We start from the raw sequence: 14,280 nt of genomic DNA, 5'->3' as shown, positions 1-14,280 counted from the left end.
ATATTTCTATTTCTTTGAAACTAAAACAAATGCTTCTGCTGATGTGTGTGTGCGCGCATGTGTGCATAAAAGAGTTTTTGTCTCCTTGTTAAAAAGTATTTCCTCCAGGGGGCCTCCCTGATGGTGCTAGGGTTAAAGTCTCAGCACTAGCAAGCCATTACCAGCCACTATGGCACGAGTTCAATCCCCATAAGTACAGCAGTTACTTATAGGCATTTCTGAACATTAGTCTGCAGCAAAGCTTCAATTTGGGGCCTATTTAGAAGAATCCATTTCTATATCAATCAACCTTAAACTTTAATCAACATTTTAACCTCCCAATTCTCCTTTGAAAGCTTCATCTTCATGCAAATTAAAATCACTTTGCATACCTTTTCCTCTATCAGATTATTTTTAAAATACGATGTTTGACAGCACATGATGTTGGTGAAGCAGGCACTCTGGCATATTCCTATTGGTATGCAAAACAGACTGACTTATATAAAGAACAATATGACAATAATTACACAACTATGTATTATTTATAAAATGTTTATAATATTTAATATAGACTATTTATGTTATGTAATATTTATAAAAATTACAAATCATTTATCCTTTAACCTAGGAAATCAATTCTTGGAATTCACCCTATAGCTGAAACTGTATAATATGAATTATGTGCATACAGTGTTATCTATTTGCAGCATTGTTTGTCATAACCAGATATTAGAAATGTCCTTCAAGAGCCCGTCATTAGATTAGTTAAACAAACAAATTGAGTTACCACCCTATGGTTGAATAACACACAGCTGGAGGAAAACACGGAAGCTCTTTGTGTACTGATGTATGATAATTTCCAAGACGTACTGTTAAGAGAAAAAGGCAAAGTACATAATAGTGAATATAATGAATCATGTTTTGTGTAATAGGGGGAAAAAGAAGAATATTCCTGCTCATATTGCTTGAACTTCCATAGATAAACACCGGAAGGAGGAGGAATAGGTTAGATGACAGGGTAGGGACAAGACTCCACAATGTAGCATCTGTGACAGTGTTTTGAATTTTGGACCACCAAATGCCATTACCCACTCAAAACAAAACAAAAATAAACAAACTTAAAAAAAAATCCATCTTTCCATTGTTCATGGATTTTTCTAAGCTTGTTGTGCTTTTGATAATCTGTATATATATATATATATATATATATATATATATATGCATTCAAGGCACTCCAGCAAGGCAGGAAAATGCCAACTAAGTCTCCGATACGAGAAAGCTTAGAGCCAGCATATGAGGGAAAGCTTGTTTCAGAACATTAGCAAATGACAAAATGACCTAATTTTCTACCTAGAAGGAAAAAAATGATACCAATGACTTTCATAGATTAAAAAAATCAAGGCCCAAAATGTTAAGTGACTTGCTACAGTCAATTCAGCTAACTTAGGGAGAAATCAGTACTTGAATCCCAGGACTCTTGATTTTATAAGCTCAGTGTTCCTTTATTTTTTCATCTCTTAAATTTATTTATTCATTTATTTATTCATTTTACATCATTGTTCATTTTTGTACAGTATTTACTTTCTCCTCTCGGGTATAGTCCCAGTAAAATTCCCACCACCATAGTCCTTTGTGCGCTCCCCCTCCCCTGTTTTGATCTCTCTCCCTTCCCCTCCCCTGCAGAATGTCTCTGATTTATAGTTACCTGTTAATTTTGGTTTTTCATTATTATTTTTCCTGATCCCTTCTTTGGTTCCCCTGTATTCCTCCTATAAGTGAAACCATCCGATATTTTTCCTTTTCCTTCTGGCTTATTTCACTGAACATAATCCCTTCCCGCTCCATCCAAGTTGCTGCAAATGGCATGAGTTTATCTTTTTTTGATTGTTGAATAATAGTAAGTATTCCATTATGTATATATACCACATCTTCTTGATCCAGTCATCTGTTTTTAGGCATTTGGGTTGTTTCCATACCTACTATAAATAGTGCTGTAATAAACATAGCGGTACAGGTGTCCCTTCAGTAGATCCCTAGGGATGGAATTACTGGGTCATATGGAAGCTCCATTTTGAATAGTTTGAAAAACCTGTACACAGCTTGCCATAGTGGTTGGACCAGTTTGCACTCCCACCAGCAGTGCAGGAGAGTTCCTTTTTCTCCACATCCTCCCCAACATTTGTTGTTGCTAGATTTTTTTAATATGTGCCATTCTCTCTGGTGGTATCTCATTGTGATTTTGATTTGCATTTCCCTGATTATAAGTGAAGTTGAACCTTTTTTCATATGCCTGTTGCCCATTTGCATTCCCTCTTTGGAGAAATGTCTGTTTAGTTCTTCTGCCCACTTCTTGAATGGATTGTTTACTTTGTTTTTGTTGAGTTATGTAAGCTCTTTGTAGATCTTTATGATCAGCCCCTTATCATTTGTATGGAGTGCAAAAATTTTTCTCCCAAACAGTTGTTTTTGGTTAATGTATCTTCTGCTGTATGGAAGCTTTTTTTAAGATTTATTTATTTATGCATACAAGAACTGGGGTACAGGCCAGAGGTTTGGGGGCGGAGTGAGAGGATTCACCAGAGACAGAGTGGGGAGCAGAACAGGCAGATCTACTGAACTACACTGTTGAGAGGAGCAGTAGGTGAGGTAGGAGAGGTCTGCTGCGCCATGTGGGTCACCTCATTGGCCAGATATTGAACTCATGCTGCAGTGGCTGTGGACAGCTTCACAGTGCTGTGTCTTCTTAACCACCTGTGCCTCCAGGAAAGCTTTTTAGTTTGATGTAATCCCCGCTGTTTATCATTTCTTTCACTTTCTTTGCTTTAGGGGATGAATCTTTATCATTGTTCCTTTACACCTAGATGCCCCCCTATTGATTAATTATACTCTGATGAGATAAAAATAATTAAAGAATGTAAAAGTGTTTAAGAATTTTAACATATATTAACTACTTTGACAACCCCAGCGTATTATTATAAGGTAGTAGAGTAATAGTTAAGATCATGTTCTCCAGAGGCAGACTCTGAATCCCAAATTCATCACTTTGGTGGTGTGTGACCTTACAAATTATGTAACATCTTAAACCTCAGTTTCCTCATCTGTAAATTGAGATATGGCTGTATGCACCTTGATAAGAGGAGTAAAAAAGGTAATAACATAATGGGCTTGGCCTGGCACCTGATATGAGTTCCCTAAATGTTTTTGTGATTGCTTTATTTTACAGATAAAAAACTGAGGTTCAAGGCAATGGTTGCATATTTTGCCCAATGACACATGGTTTACAAGAAAATAACTCAATCTAGGTTTTCTCACTTTAAAAACTCATATGCTTACCATTCCATAAATTGTAGATTCAATGCACTTGGTTTTCCTCTAATCATTACAATTTGTTTTATTTTGTAACTCAGTCAATACCACCTTCTTTACAGAAAAGAAATCAGCTTTTAAGTAAATAAGATTTTACCTTGTTGCCATTAAATGATCCAACATATTTTAAATAGAAATATTTCAGGTAAGCTAACATTTACATATAAATTATATATATCATAATAAATAATGTTATAAATGACATATAACTAGTATCTATTATAGAATCAATGTCATAATATATTTTATATATAATTATAATATTTTAATATAAGTATATGTATTTATATGTAACCTTATCTGGATATAATTTATTTATGTGAGCAAAATCTTTTCAAACTACCTACTAGAAGTCGAAGAATACAATATTAGCATATACAAAATAACTAGTATTATTTTGCAAATATAAGCAAAATGTAAGCATACCTGCCAGTGTACAATAGGAGCAATAAGAAGTCATGGATGACCTAGCACCTCTTCCAAGATGCCCTCCTGAATTGCTATATTCAAAATAGAGTCTGAAGAGTAAGATACCTTTCAAGATTGTAGTTACTGTTTTGATAATGCTTCCAGGCACTCTCCTTTTATTGGTCATCTTACCCCAAAATCAAAGTGGCATTTTCCTTCCAAACATCACTTCTTTGATATAACCAGTGGATCAAGAATTTATAAAAGATTCAAAAACATGTTACCTAGGGCCTCCCCTGGTGGCGCAGAGGTTGAGTGCTGGGCTACAAAGCTGCCCGCAGCCTCTGCAGTGCTGGTTCAATCCCCAGCCGCTGGCAAGGGTCCCACATGGCACAGCAGACCTCTCCTGTCTCACCCGCTGCTCCCCTCAGCAGTGTATTTCATCAGTCTGCTTGTTCTGTTCCCAGCTCTGGCTCTGGTGAATTCTCTCACCCTCCCACACTTTTGACTGTACCCAGTGCTTGTATAAATAAATAAATAAATCTTTAAAAAACAAACAAACAAAAAAAAAAAACCTGTTACCTAAGAAAGGGCTTGGCCCAGGCTGTTGTTGCACATTCAGAGGAAAACACTGAGAAGTCACTGATGCAATTGTGGGAAGATTACAACATCTGTGACTGCACCAGGAATCTTGCATGGGTTAATGTCACCAAGAAATGTATGAGTAACAGACGTCTGAAAAAAGACACTCAAGAGGTTCGTCCGTGACTTCAAAAGATTTGCTGAGGATAAAGAGATTGCAAAACTCAACAGGGTTGTGGGTGAGATGGCAAGCAAATTAAACCTGGGTGTGGATGAAGACACAGTGAGGGGCTTCGAGATGCTGTTCCTGGGGGGTTGAGTAGTGAGGAGTTCTTGGAACTGGAATAAGAATGCATTGCTGAAGAAGAGGCAAGAGGAAAAGAAACCACAGGAAAAGAAAGGAAGCAGACTCCCAAAGAAAATTGGCAGAGAAGGGTTTAGTGGAAGATTTTGCAGACCTCAGCAAGCTCCTTAGAAATGTAGAAAGCATCATGTCCAAGAGAGAAAAATTTTCATTAATAGAGAAGGTAAGCAGATAATGTTCATGGTGCATTATCTGCTTACAAACAAATCTATGATGAAAAAAGAAGCAAGCCAAGCAAACCACCATGGACATATTTCTGAAAATAGTGATACCTTTTCAAGAAAAGCTTTGTGCAGGTCATCAAGACATATTCTAGAGAAGACACTGCTATCGTAGGAGAGGACAGCTCAGTACAAGGCATTGCCCCTGGAGACCCTCAGTGGGACAAGATGTGGAGGTGGAAGATAGCAATATTGATGGTCTCACACTGGCATGGGCTTGGCTAATAAGCGTATTTATGTCTTACTTGTTAACAAAAAGTTGGGGGAAAGCTTATGGAATAAGCATATAAAAAGGGGAGTAATTCTGAACAGCTGTATAACATGTTGGTGTTTTAAGCTAAGGGACAAAAGGGTCGAAAAGTTTTTAAAAAATTAAAAAGTTTATAAAGTTTCAGTAAGCTGAGGTCAATTTATTATTAAAGAAAGAAAAATACTTTTTTTTATAAATTGGGTGTAGCCTAAGTGTACAGTTTATAAAATCTAGAGCAGTATACCGTAACGTCCATGGCCTTTATGATCATTCATGCTCACTCACTAACTCACCCAATGTCCTGTAAGCTCCACTGATGCAGTGCCCTGTACAGATGTATACTTTTCATCTGGGGTGTATTTTCACTGTGCCTCTTTGTGTTTTGATACACAAATAACATTGTGCTACAACTGTCTGCAGTGCTCAGAACAGTAACCTGCCATACAAGCTTGCAGCCCAGGAGCACCAGACAGCCTGGCTGTGAGCTAGATTTTTCCATCTGGGTTTATAGAAGTACACTCTGTGATGCCCACACAATGATGGAATCACCCAAACTGCAGTTCTCACAACTCACCCATCGTGACGCAACATGATTGCACTGATTATCCCTGAGTGTATATCCAGATATACATAAACCTCTCTCATGCAGCACTGAAGACAAAGTGGAGGTAGTGGTGATTCATATTATGGTAGAAAAATTGGTTGCCTGGTGAAGTGGGATGAAGGGAAATTTATGCCAGACTTTTCTGTGTTCAGCAGTGGAGAGACGGAGCCAGCCACTCTGGCACAGAGGCACTAAGAAGAGGGAACCTGGGGGCTTTTTCTAGACTGGCAAATATTATGTCCCCCGTGCCCCTCTTGAAGGTAACTACCTTCAAGCTCCAGTAGAGAGTAGAGTAAATGCAAAAATGTTGTCTGTGAATATTTAACCTAAAGAGATAGCCATAATCATTTCTATTTCTGCAATGTAGATAAAGGTTTAATTAGAAAAGAAACTAGGCTGGCAATTCCAAAAGCCCAAGCAGATTTGATTGGCAGAGGCCCAGAGAATATTATATACTAAAGGAGAGAAGTAAGTTCCAAAATCTGAGTAACCCATGGAGATATAAGCAGAAAATTCTAGATCTAGAAAAATGTGGACATGGTAATAAGTAGATGGTGCTATGGTTAAATCAAGTTCAAGCTCCAGAGTAAACCCCAGATAGAAAGGAGTAACCAGTTCCATGCTTAGACTGTGACCTCTGGTCATAAATTAGGAAATAGTTACTATCAATTCTCATGTTTTGCTCCCTTTGGTGTTGTTTGGCAGGAAAGCCTGAGAAGCAGAGTCCCACAGGTGCTGGGTGATCTGGAGCATACAAACAGTAGCAAAGGAGAGAGAGGACTGTACCTAAAAAGTGGACATAAAAGGGTCTCATTTCCACAAGCCTGAAGTTAGAAATGTCAAATTGTCCAGAGAGGGTAACGAAAATGTCTACAATGGTGGTTTTAAAAAAAACACTTTAAAAAATAACAGTACAAAACACAACAAAGCAAAAATGGACAATTGTAAATCAGAGACATCCTGCAGGGGAGGAGGCGGGAGAGGGATCAGAGGGAGGGAGGGAGGAGCCCAGGGGACTGAGGTGATGGTGCACAGGTGCATTGGGGAAGGAAACTCTATAGAGACTACACCTGAGGGGGTGGGAGGAAGCAAATATTCTTTAAAAATGAACAGTGATGTAAAAAAAATAAATAAAAAAGATAAATAAATCTTTTTTAAAAATGACACCTAACTATCATCAGTCAGTGAGTCACTTTTCACCAATGTACAAACATCATAATATTTTCAACTTTGAGGATACATCTTGAGTTTCATTTCTGGTCATGACAGAAATAAAGATATTATTGGGCTTGTCCTCTGACTTGCCAACAGCAGACAACTGGGCATAACATGAAGGTCAGGCCTGGCAAGATCAATAGTGGCAGATACCTAGGCTCAGCAGTTGCCTCAGCTGGGAGATGGGAGCACTAGCAGCAAGAAGTGTGAGGGAATTTTCTAGGGTGATGGAAATGTCCTATATGTTGATTGGTATGGTTTTACTAGAGTACATGCATTTGTAAAAACTCATAGAAGAGTACACCTAAAATATAAGCATTTTATTGTATGTAACTTACGCTTCTATGCAGTTGCTCTGAAACTGCATCCCACTGCAGCTACTCTTCCATTTCTCTGTTCCCCTTAAAGAAAATCTCCTCAAAAGAGTTATGCATATTCCTTCTCTTTTTAAAATATTAAAGACAGACTTCACTTCATCACTTCACTAAGATTGCCTGAGTCAAGGACTTCAGTGACTTCCACATGGCTAAATGTCATGGTCGACTCTCAGTCCTCTTTCTTTTGATCCATCAACATCTGTCACGTTGGTTACTATTTTCTTCTACAAATGTTTCCTCCCCTTTCCTTCAATGACACATTTCTTGCTTCTGCTCCTGTTGGTGACTGCTCCCTCTACATCTCCCTTGCTGATTTACCCTGATGTCCCAAACTCTAAATGTTGAAGCACCTCAGGGAATCAGTCCTTATATCTTCCTTTTCCACTTTCTGCTAGGGAACTATATCCAGGCTGCTACTGGCTATAAAATATACCATCACTGCTATATGCTGCTGAAGCATAAATTATTATTTCCAGCTCAGGCCTCTGGTCTGGATTCCAAATCTGATGTTTCTAACAACCTATTCAACATCACCATTTGGATGTCTAATCGGCCTCTCAAATTAACATGTGCTAGATGGAATTATCGATTTCTGAACCATCATCCTTCAAAAAAACTTCTCTTCCCAGTCTTCCATGTTTCAACTATTGGCAGCTCTATCCTGTAGTTTCCTGAAGTCATCCTTGAGGCCCCACTTTATCTCATCCCACACCAAGTCAACTCGTCAGCAAATCCTGTCAGTTCTATCTTTGGGATTTATTAAAATGTGACCACTTCTTATTCTCCATCTACTACATCCATGGCCCCTTGGATTACTGCAATATTCCCCTCCTGTATCTCTCAATTTCTGTATTTGCTCCTTTCATGGTTTTTTCTCAACATAAATCTTATAAAAAATTTAAGTCAGATCATGCCATTCCTGTTCAAAGCAGCCTCTTACCACACAGTAATCATTTAGTGCAGAAGTAAAATTCTTACAAGACTGATAAGACCAGTGCAACCTGCTCCCCTTGTCTCCCTGATCTGATTTTCTACTTTTCACCGGTTTCTAGCCATGGAGGCCTCTCCCTCAGGATATTTTCACTTACTGTTCCTTCTGCCTAAGATGCTTTCTTCCCAATAGTTGTATGCTTCACTTCCTCATTTTCCCTAGATGTCTTTTCAAATGTCATTTTTTCAGTTAGACCTCTGCAAATCATATTATAGTAACAGTACTCCCTCCCCTCTTCCCAAGCTGATTTTCCTGACTTATCACACTTACTATCATACATACCTTATACTGACTTATTTATTGTCTGTCTCCATATCCACCTTTTCTTTCCCCCACCTCCTAGATATAATTTTCATGTACTACCAAAAAGAGTATATTAAATACTCTTAGCTAAATATAGATCTTACCCACAATAGTATTAGTTACCCAATAAGCATTAATGGAAAGAATTTATGAACTGAAGATACTCATCTGGGGACTTGAGAGTAGAAGTAAAGTGACCTGATGGGCCAGATTTCTGAGATAAGGAGGGCAAAGGGTCTGGAAAATTGCATAAACAATGTGTTCACTTAGAATCTAAGACTCAAGTGAGTCCCCGTGATTCTAATAGAGGAAAAATAATCCATGGGAGGTGCCTGTTGTTGTCCTGAGACCAATATCCAACCTGGGTATAGAGTTTTCCCCACATCAACATGCAATTCTCAGACATCAGCAGGGTGTTGGAGAACTCAATTCATTTCTGACACTCTCTACCCACAGATAGTGTCAGGTTCCTCAAGTTAAGGGCTCAGTGTCCAAAGACTGTCCTCTACTTCAGAATCTACTTGAAAGCCCAGGTCACCTGGGGTTCTGACCAATGACCTACAGATTGGAGGTCCCCACAACCCCCTCCTTAGACTTTAAGTGCCTACCACAAGCCCAGATTATTACCTGTGCTTCTAACCCACTAGCTATAAATCAGAGAGGTACCTAGGGCACCTGATAATTTGATAGACTGCTGTGTAGAACTCAGGAAACCTGCTCATTCACTAGATCACTGATTTATTACAAAGGATATTTCAGGAACAGCCAGATGGAAGAGATGCACAGGGGAAGGTATGGTGAGAGGACGTAGAACATCCAGGCCTTCTCAGGTGTGCCATTCTCCCCCAGATTGCATAAGATCACCAACCAGAAAGTTCTCTGAAGGTTCCTCCTCTTGTGATTTTATGAAGTCTTCATTACATAGACATGATTAACTTACTTTGAGGTTAAACTAATTTAACTTCTAGCCCTGGTCTTCAGGAAATCAGGGGGCAGGACTGAAAGTCCCACCCTCTAGTCACACCAGTTTCCCTGGCAACCAGCCCCAGCCTCAGGCGCTTTCAAAAGTTACTCATCAACATAACATAACCTTTATCACTCTCTACTCTTAGGAAATGACAAGGCTGTGGATGAAGACCAAATATGTATAAGAAATATATCTTGGTCATCTGAATGGCTGAATAAATTCAGCTTCCATCAGTTCCCTCTGGCCAAAGAATTACTACTGAGGGACAATGGAACTTTCCTTTGAGAAATAAAATGTGCTCAGGAGGTAGGACCAAAAATCATTTAAATTCCTGTCAAGAGAAAGAACTTGACAGTGGAAAGCAAGCATAATTTTAAGGAAAGATGTATTGCATACATTTCTACTTACTGGGAGACTGCAGAGCCACAAGCAGCACTGCTCATTTCCCTCCAACAGATGGTGCCAAAGTGAAAAGGAAGTAGTTTGGCAGATTGCAAATACACAAGGAGGGATTCAAACTGGGAATGCACTGTGGACTCCAAACCTAAGAGTCCACTGCCAGCCAGGGAGGGCTTTTCCAGTTGGTTGGAATCAGGGAGAGGGAGGACCAGAAATGAACTCGTAAAGTCTATAACAAGGGAACACAATGTGCGGTGAAAAGAAAACAAATCTGACTTTAGTTAGAAGGCCAATGGTTTGTTTCTGCAAATGTGCAAAACTTTAGGAACAGAGGTGGGGTGTGACACTTTCTCGACTAGAAATAAAAGATTCATAATTATATTAAAATGATAAGGCTAATAATTATATTAAAATTAAATGAAGCTGTGGTTTCATGAAATGTATGAATGAAAGAAAACTCTGAAAAGGGTGGCTCAATAACTGAGTCTTCAAATAACTGAGTAATCAGATTAAATTTGTTGCAAATTTTGATCATTGGAATATTAATAACATTTATTGAATTCCATACGTTGGATGTGCATAGTGCTCTACCACACATTATCAGAGCAAACCTCAGACAGAAATGGTAATTAGCCCAAGATCAGTAAAAACAGGACCCTGTCTTATGTAGCCCCATCCCTTCAGTGTAAGCGCTTGTCAGTTACCAAAATCACCTGCCCTATTGATTCTCTAAACAGTTTTTATGGATTTGACTGAATGAGGACATATTTCTAGAGAGAGAAGAGCTGTACTTTGAAGAGTGAAACTGTAAGAGGAAGAGGAGCAATTGCCTGCTTTTGCACCATGTCCCTGCAGTCCCTGTAGTCTTAAGCACACAGGTGAGATGAAACACTTCCCCCCACCCTCCCACCCCCCCACCCCACCCCCCGCCCAGTTGGGTCATCCTCCTCTGGCTTTTGTTTGGTTTCAAAATGACATAGTGATGAGAGTGATAGCAAGGAGTGAATAGAGTGAGTGAGAGAAGGGCTGGGGAAATCTCACAAGATTTCTGGACAGCATCAGGACATCCATGCATTTCAAATGAAATGTCAATGTGCCTGCAATTCACTCTTCTGCTATATTCAATATGTAAGTGAAACCGGACAAAACCAATGGGTACCCAGAGCCCCAAAATGCCAAGAGGAAAACCCCATTATGCCCACTCTAAAGGGTCCAGCCATGTGTGCCCTTCAAAAAAATAATCAAACTCTAGTGTGTGCAAAGATCTTTAATGGGTGAGAGGTTCAAAGCAAATAGATAGAAGAAAAGTAGGGGAGAGACTCTCCATCAAACTCTGAAAATCACCCATTTGTCTCATGGGCAAATGCCCAGAAAAACAGACTCGGCCCAAAGTGAGGCTAAGACCTAAAAGTTTGCCAAGAGCCCATGACATCTACTGGAAGGGAAAAACAGGCTATGAGTTAGGCAGGGCCCAGTGGGGTTGGAATGGGGGAGAGCCTTAAAATTCACCATGTACCATCCAAACTGGATAATCCACCATGAGGTCAAGTTGATGGCCACCACTGTCTCTGAAGAGCTCACCTGCTTGTGTGCTCCTATTATATTTCTGAGCTTGAGGGAAAGGCGTGCTGAGAGCAAACTCTTCCACCATGTTTTGCTTCTCCCTCTTCACACATCCTGTTAATTTCAACATCTATAATTATTTTACTGATTTGACTGAATGCTAATTATCTGCTTTTCCAGCTGAAATGTAAGCTACATAAGAGCAGGGATCTCATCTGGCTGCTCACCATGGACAATATCCTGAGCATCCTACAGACAGTTTACATACAATAACTATACATTGCGGGAACTGCCATCTTGAGTTGTTGGAAGCACCAGGCACTATACTATTGTTGTCACTATTTCTAGTAGCCAAGTTATGGAAACAACCTAAGTGTCCAATGACAGATGACTGGATTAAGAAGTTGTGGTATATATGCATGATGGGATATATACCACATTTTATTCAGCTATAAAAAAAATGAACTCCTGACATTTGCAACAACATGGATGGAACTGTAGGGTATTATGCTAAGTGAAATAAACCAGAGAGAAAGATGAATACTGGACGACATCACTCATATGTGAAATATAGAGAAACAAAACAAAAACTAACAAAACTAAACCTAAACAAAGCCTAGGAATAACTGAAGAATTGCAGCTGCTAGAGGGGCTGTGGGGAGGAGGGGACCCAATGGTATACAATAAAGAGATATGGGTGCTCTGGGGTGGGTGGGGTATGGTGATGAGGCAAGGAGGTGTGAAACTACTCCTCTAAATCATGTACCATGCTATAAACCAATGTTATTTCAAGAAATTTTTAAAAACATTTTCTGTCACCTTAGAAACTTTAATAAACAAATAAGCATTTTCTAAACTGAGCAATAGTACATAATGCTAAGGTTTTCACAGCAAAGGTAAGGAGGAAAGTAGGCAGTACAAGAAGAGTGGTTGTGGCTTAAATGTGCTTTCTGATATTGTGCTCAAATTTCAAAAAAGATACAAGATCCACATCTTCTCTTTTCTCCTTACTTTGTTCACAGCTCATACTTCAACTCACCAATTTCTTTCTTTGCTCTTGGAGCAGGCTTGAAATAAAAATAAAGAATTACACTGAGTTATTGGTCTATTAAAAGGAGGAATATCTGGTGTTGGACAAGGACAGGACAATCAAACTGAGATGAAGAGGATACTTTGCTACCTTATAAAAGGTAACAAAATAGACTGCACACAAGTCTAAATACCCATAAAGAAAGATATAGGACTCCAGAGATATGTGTGTATTTGTGGACAGAAGACAGGGCATTCAGGAATGGAGGTCAACAAAGCCAAATGATAATAGCTCATTTACAAAATGGTATTGCAAAATTCAGAAGGAACTTCTTCCATTAGTACTTGGGACAAAAATCTGATTTGAATTCTTTCATCCTTAAGACTAAATCTAACAAGAGAATAAAAATAAAAGATGCAGTTTGAAATCTCAAGTTTTCAGAAAGAATATTCTTCTTTTTCCATTTCTTTTTTTAATTTATTTATACAAGAACTGGGGTACAGACCAGAGGCATGGGAGGGTGAAAGAATTCACCTGAGACAGAGTGGGTAGCAGAACAGGCAGACGGACGTGAAACACTGCTGAGGGGAGCAGCGGGCAAGAAAGGAGAGGTCTGCAGCGCATTGCGGGTATCTCCCTGGCCAGCAGGGAATCGAACCCACGCTGCAGAGGCTGCAGACAGCTTCACAGCACTGTGCTCAACCCACTGCGCCATTGGGGAGGCCCCTATTTCCATTTCTAACACTGCTGCAAAAACGTGACTCATACATACAAAGCCCAGGAAAGAACTAAATTACAGTGCTCTGAAACAAAACAATTACTGTGGTACACTCTAAATTTCCCTTAAAGTAAAAAGAAGGCTCAGAATGAAAAATTCTTATTAACAGACTACACAGAAACTCTCCATAGAGGCAACTGGCTATTTGCTGGGTGTACCAGAAACAGGGTGAACGCTTGAATATTTTGTACTTTCTAGGTTCAGGTTGGGGAACAGCCCAGGCAGGCCTAGGACCCACGGGAGGTCTGACTAGGGACCTGGTTTGCTTTGTCTCCAGGTATGCATTGCAGTGACAGGTTTGCAGTCTTCAAAGTATCATTTCCTAAAAGGCTGGGAGACCAGAGGAATATAACAGAATCATTTCCTACCTCACACAGTTCTCCCACTGTTGTTTGTCCTTAGGAGTAAAGCTACATAAAACCTGTAATATCCATCCTTCATTCTGCTTGAGGCTGGGGGCTCTCATCAGACAGAAGGGATGCTGGGAAGAGAGCTTTCCTTTCCCCTTGTACAGGTGGGCACATCACGTTAGAGGAGCAAAGGCAATTTCTCCAAAATTATATCCATTTACATTTTTTCATTTTTAAAAGGTATTTTTTTACTCATTTCAGGAAAATACATGTGAGGGTGTTAATTTTTTAAGTTAGTCATTTTTATTTCTTTATTTCTGAGAGAAAAGATAAAATACTTAATAATTGATGCTTGGGAATAATAGGGAAGCTCCATTCCAAAACAAATTCCAACCCGACCAAAGATTTAAATGTAAAAAAGGAAATCTAAATATATTGTAAATAAATATAAAAAGAATCCCTACTAAATATGGCAGATTGAGCCTATATTTTCATCTTCTCTTCCCATGGTAGACTAAATAATGACTCCCAAA

General features: G+C 39.2%; 1 long non-coding RNA gene across 3 annotated transcripts in view; it reads left to right on the top strand.

Annotated features, from left to right (window-relative positions):
* Window positions 1–14,280, top strand: part of LOC119240652 (uncharacterized) — a 39,360-nt gene that overhangs the window by 8,786 nt on the left and 16,294 nt on the right. The window contains exons 4-6 of one of the 3 annotated variants that reach the window (XR_008551015.1): window positions 10,764–10,904; window positions 12,612–12,779; window positions 13,800–13,893. This is a non-coding gene — a long non-coding RNA (uncharacterized LOC119240652). Of the gene's footprint in view, window positions 1–10,763; window positions 10,905–12,611; window positions 13,042–13,799; window positions 13,894–14,280 lie in introns of those variants that run through there. The other 2 variants (XR_008551014.1, XR_005124155.2) reach the window with 2 other exon arrangements.

This window comes from Talpa occidentalis, unplaced genomic scaffold (genome assembly GCF_014898055.3).
Source record: "Talpa occidentalis isolate TD23 unplaced genomic scaffold, MPIMG_talOcc4v2.1 talOcc4.12, whole genome shotgun sequence".
NCBI lineage: Eukaryota > Metazoa > Chordata > Mammalia > Eulipotyphla > Talpidae > Talpa > Talpa occidentalis.
Note: the sequence above shows the minus strand (reverse complement) of the source record. Positions and strands in the feature narration are given on the sequence as shown.